The sequence below is a fragment of the Neltuma alba genome, unplaced genomic scaffold, assembly GCF_004799145.2.
Source record: "Neltuma alba isolate B1F8T4 unplaced genomic scaffold, ASM479914v2 tig00005401_pilon, whole genome shotgun sequence".
Taxonomy (NCBI): domain Eukaryota; kingdom Viridiplantae; phylum Streptophyta; class Magnoliopsida; order Fabales; family Fabaceae; genus Neltuma; species Neltuma alba.
Genome location: NW_021634096.1, coordinates 37,850 through 43,950, shown reverse-complemented (window position 1 = coordinate 43,950; position 6,101 = coordinate 37,850).

Here is a 6,101-nt window from a genome sequence, read left to right as displayed (position 1 = left end):
ATATAGAATATGGGCAACCGGAGACAAAAGATTTGATTCATGTCTCTGTAGCTGTATCTAGTGTGTCACGCTGGGAATTGATAAGCCACAGAATGGAGGACCAGCTCCTTAATCCGCATTACAACAAAAAAATTTTCTCCAGATCGATATATGATGCTAAAACCGAGAACGAGATAACGTAGTCTTATTCCAAATTTTAACATATAATTACAATTAGTTTTCACTAATATTCTTATAAATTATAATTAAGATTTAAAATAGTACTTATGATACTAAAATTTAAATAAAAGACAAGACTAAAAATTTAATTATTATATACGTTTTTTTTAATCTTAGCTTTTTTAAAAAAATAATAATTATAATTTTAGTTTTTTAAAAATACAGGCCTTTTAACAGGCTCAGGCTAAAAAATAAGCCTGTAACAGGCCACAGGCCAGTAGTACTGAGAAAACGGGTCGGCCCGGCCCTGCAGGGCCGGCCCGTGAGATGACGGGCTCGGGCTAGCCCGCGGGCTTTTGGCCTTTTTGACTAAAATGAAATTTTTTTTATTTTTTTGTATATTTTATCAAAATAATAAAAATGAAACAATAAAATTACTAATAAAAGGTATAAATATAAATAAAATTGAGTCACAAATATAAACATTATCATGTCTAAACATATATTACAGTGTAATAAAGTCTATTGAATAAACAAACTAAATAGAGGACAGACATAAACAACTAAATAAGCACTAAGTTCAGTAGATAATTACAATGCGGATGATCTAGTTTGATTATAAATAATTAACAAAAAAGTTTAACTAACAAACATAGTATACATGAAGAATAATCATTTGTCATATTGATAAAAAAGAAAAGAGTCCATCATCCTTAATTCTAAATTTGTTTCTACTATAAAAATGATATAGATCTTTATTTTAGTTTAAAGATTTTTTGATCAATTATATTCAAGTATAAAAAATATGGGAGAATGACAAATAAAGACTGTAAAAATTACACATACAGTATTTTAATAGGTTTTGACAACTTATTTAACAATATATTTTTGTGAATATACCTAGTTTTAAATTTTGTAATTTTTATATTTTTTGGTTTTTTTTGCACAACTATAGTGATTCTTTTTTTTTTTTGTGAATGCTATCTATGTGAGCTGCCAAGATAAGTAAAACTAAGAGTATGATATGTTTAAAATGTTAGGGTTTCTTTTTTAAGTTAAGAAAAAAAGACAGAAATTAAAAAAAATTTGGCGGGCCTAAACGGGCCGGCCCGTTTATTTTTCGGCCATACAGGACTGGCCCTTTTAAGCCCACTTCCCTTTCAAGGCTCCAAATACAAGCTCGGCCCTCGACTTAAACGGGTTTAAACGGGCTCGGCCCGTTTTCCCGGCTCTACAGGCAGGCTCAGGCCAATAGGCTCCAAAACAGGCCTGGCCTGGCCTGTTTCCACCCTTAAGCTACATGAATCACACGACGCTATCGTGCTCTGTCAACAACCCAATCCTTAGATATGTTGTTAACTAGGAGGTCTCGTTCAATGACCTTATTCAACGTTCTTCTCGGCCTTCCCCTGCCTTTTTTTATGGAACTCCATCTTGTTTGATCCACCCTCCTCACCGGGGCCTCCAAAGGCCTTCTCTGCACATGTCCAAACCATCTTAAACGATTTTCAACCATTTTCTCTTGGATAGGTGCCACACTAACTCTTGTCCTGATCTTTTCATTTTGAATCCTATCTTTTCTTGTATGACTACACATCTATCTCAACATCCTCATTTCTGCTACTCCGACTTTGTGCTCTTGTTTTCCCTTTATTGCCCAACATTCACTACCATACATCATAGCTGGTCTTATAGTAGTCCGATAAAATTTTCCTTTAAATTTCTCAAGTACCTTCTTATCGCAAATAACTCCGGTAGCTTTCCTCCACTTTAACCAGTCAGCTTGTATTCTATGAGAAATGTCTCCATCAATTTCCCCATCCTCCTGTATAATGGGTCCTAGGTATTTAAATTTTGATACTTGAGGAATAATTTGCTCTCCCATCCTCACCTCCAAATCCCCATTACCTTGCCTCCCTCCAAAATCATAATGCATATATTCTGTTTTGTTCCTGCTCAAACGGAAACCTTTCGACTCCAAAGTCCTTCTCCATGACTCCAACTAGTGTTATCTCTTCTTTTGATTCCGCCATAAGGACTATATCATCCGCGAAGAGCATGGACTTAAGGATTCTTTCTTGAATAGGTTCAGTTAGAACATCCAGAATAATGTTGAACAAGTACGGACTCAGAGAGGATCCTTGATGTAGGCCAATCTTAATAGGGAAGTCCTTTGTCTCCCCCCAGGCGTCCTTACACTGGTAGTTACCACCTCATACATATCTTGTATGGCTTTGATATAAGCAACCCGTACACCTTTCTTTTCTAAAGCCTCCCACAATACTTCTCTTGGCACACGATCATAAGCTTTTTTCAAATCAATAAAAACCATATGTAAATATCTTCTTTTACTTCTATATCTCTCCATTAACCCCTTAGTAAATAGATTGCTTCCGAAGTGGATCTCCCTGGCATAAATCCAAATTGGTTTTTCGAAATAGAAGTTTCCAACCTCAACCTATATTCCATCACTTTTTCCCACAACTTCATTGTATGACTCATAAGTTTTATCCCTCTGTAGCTTGCACAGTTTGAATGTCTCCTTTATTCTTGTAAATAAGAACTAAAATGCTTCTCCTCTAATCATCCGGCATATTTTTAGAGCGTAGAATTTCATTAAAAAGCTTGGTTAGCCACACCTCCCCCTCATCGCCCAAACATTTCCAAACTTCAATAGGGATACCATTAGGCCCAACGGCTTTTCCATTGTCCATTTTCTTGAGAGCCGCCTTAACCTCTCCGATACGTATCTTGCGGTAGAAAGCCAAATTCCGATCATCTTCGTTAATTAACAAGTCCTGCAAGTCCTGAGTCGTATAATTGCTTTCCTCATTAAACAACTTGTAAAAGTAAGCCTCCCATCTGTCCTTAATATCACCATCAGTAACCAACACTTTACCATCTTCATCCTTTATACACTTTACTTGGTCCAGATCTCTCTTTTTTCTCTCCTTTTGCTTCGCGATCTTGTAAATATTTCTTTCTCCCGTCTTTGTTCCTAACTCCTAATAAAACCCTTCATAAGCTTTAGTACGTGCTTCGCTCACTGCTCTCTTTGTCTCTTTTTTAGCCAACTGATACTTTTCCTGGTTCTCTACGCTATTGCACAAGTGTATGGCCTTAAAACAATCTCTTTTCTGTTTGACTTTCTCCTGCACACTCTTATTCCACCACCAAGTCTCCTTATCTCTTTGACCAAGACCTTTGGATTCTCCCAAAATTGCTTTAGCTACCAAATGAACCCTTGTAGCTATCTCTTTCCACATCATGTTTGCGTTTCCCTGTAACTCCCAAATTCCTTCCTTCAAAAGAGTCCTTTTGAATAACTCCGGCTTTTCCCCTTTTAACTGCCACCACTTAATCCTAGGTTTTGCCACTTGATGGTACTTTTCCCTGGTACTCTTAAAACGCACATCAAGGATAAGTACTCTATGTTGAGTAGTCACCCCGTCTCCTGGAATCACTTTGCAATTAATACACAATCTTCTATCTAGATTCTTAACCAAAAAGAAATCAATCTGTGATTTCGAGACACCACTTTTGTACGTGATTAAATGCTCCTCTCGCTTCTTAAAACAAGTGTTGACAATCTTAAGATCGTATGCAAGAGAAAAATCGAGAATAGATTGTCCTCCACTATTAAGCTCCCCAAAACCAAAACCACCATGGGCCCCGCTGAATTGTCCTGCTTCCTTATCAACATGTCCATTAAGGTCCCCATCGATAAAATTTTTTTCTTCAAGTGGTATGCTTTGAACCAAACCCTCCATATCTTCCCAAAATTTATCTTTAAGATGTATCTCTGCCCCAACCTGAGGTGCATAGGCACTAATGATATTGATAGTATCCTTCCCAACAATTACTCTTAACGATATTATTCTGTCCTCAAACCTTTTAACCTCTACCACATTCTTTTTCCGTGTCCCATCAACGATGATACCAACCCCATTCCTTACGCTCACCTTTCTGTGTACCAAAGTTTATACTCTCCAAGTTCCTTGGCAGCTTCTCCAGTCCATTTGGTTTTTTGGAGGCATAAGATATTAATCCTTCTGTCCCTCATAACTCCTGCTACTTCCATAGATTTCTCATTCAACGTCCCAATATTCTAAGTGCCAAATCTAATCTCAGTCTCATGAACTAACTTCTTTAGTCGCCTCCGTCCAAGAGAGTGCGATAGCCCTTGCTCATTTAACACTACATCCGGGCGACGATGCAGCAGCTCTAGCTCATTTCTCACTGTACTCGAGCCATACAACGCATCACTTCTGGGCAACGACCTAGCATTAGCATAATTACTTCGTTGATCCATGTTCATGAGATTCGACGGGTTTTTACGTTGGCTATTAAGGGCCTAACACAACCCTCCTCATTTATCCGGGCTTGGGATCGGCTATACAATATAGGCGGAGTTATAAGACTAAGTTGAATAGATTAAAAAAAATAGTTTAGTTAGTTATTTGTAATAAATAGATATTGTTTTTCTTAAAATATATTTGCTAATCATATATATTTGTCAGAATTACCATTTTGTGAAACATTTAACATGTGTAGCGATAATAGAGACTACCTGGGAAATAAATAAATACATATGAGAAATAAAATAAATTGAAATCTTATATTTAGAATCAAATTAAAAGTCAAACTATTTTTTATGTTATAAATGTATTTGTTATTTAGACTAACCTAAAAAGGACCTTATAAATAAAAACAAACCAATTGGAAAAAATGGACGTTATAATAAGAGACGGGGACTATTATCTAAACGGGGAGTCATTGCAGCCGAATGACCAGAATGGACGAACTGATTCTGGCAACACTGACAAGAGTTATTGCGGTAAAAACCACTCGACAACAGTGCGATCCTTTTCGTCACTGGGCTAGATCATATTATCACTTTTTTTTTTTTGATTTTGGTAAACTGAAAAGCCCGTATTTTAGAAATCATTTTATTACTTTGCGCCGGACAAACAATGGTCATGACTCATGCGATTGGGCGTTGGCCCGTTCTTGACCATGGACTCTAGTTCACGTTTATAATCATCACTCTTCCCTTCTTCATCGTCACCTCCTCATTCGTCCATTTGTCAAGCAACCTGCCATCAACTCCATTCTTGCCTTCATTGACTCAACTTCCTTCCTACCTTGCTTTGTTTTAACCCTCTTCTTGTCCTCTTTTTCTAAGGCTCAGTTTTTTTAAAATTACCCCCCTCCCAAAAAAAGGTATTTTAGTTGGCGAGTAAGGAAGATCTGGGGGAAAATCTTAAGGTAAATACGAGAATGAGCGAGATTTACTGGTCATTTTTTTTAAGTCTTATTTACTAAACTAAAAATGCATTATTTTCTCAGCTCCCCTCGACTTTCTCATCTAGAGTAGTTTTTTTCCCCTTTCAGATTTTAAACAAGCTGTCCCTAATAAATCTATTGAATTAGTTAGAAGCTTTTAAACATCAGGCGTGCACTTGAATTGGATTGCTTTCTCATCCAATTGATATCCAACAATTCAGATCAATTCTTAATGTTAGAAGAATTAACTCTCGTTAAGTTGGGTACGAAGAATTCGATTTCCTCGAGTAAAGTTGAATGTTCAAACTTTATGAACAGGGAAAAAATTACATTCTAAAGATTATTTCTAATTAGATAAAACAAGATTTGGTCCCCCAAAAAAAAAAATATAACGAGATTCGAAACTAATTCCATAGTACATAATAATATCATTGATTATATCAAACGAGCGACAAGGGAAAGGAGGAAGACGTACTCCAAAGGAAAAATGATGCTCTGAGATATTTTTAGGGGACATTTAGATAAAAATCAAACCATAATTTTAAAAGTGTTTTTACGGTTTATAAAATAAATATGTGGAGCAGTTTATCTCGTTTTACAAAAAAAATACTTCTGAGAATCACTTTTCAATGTTACCAAACACCTTTTTAACAAGA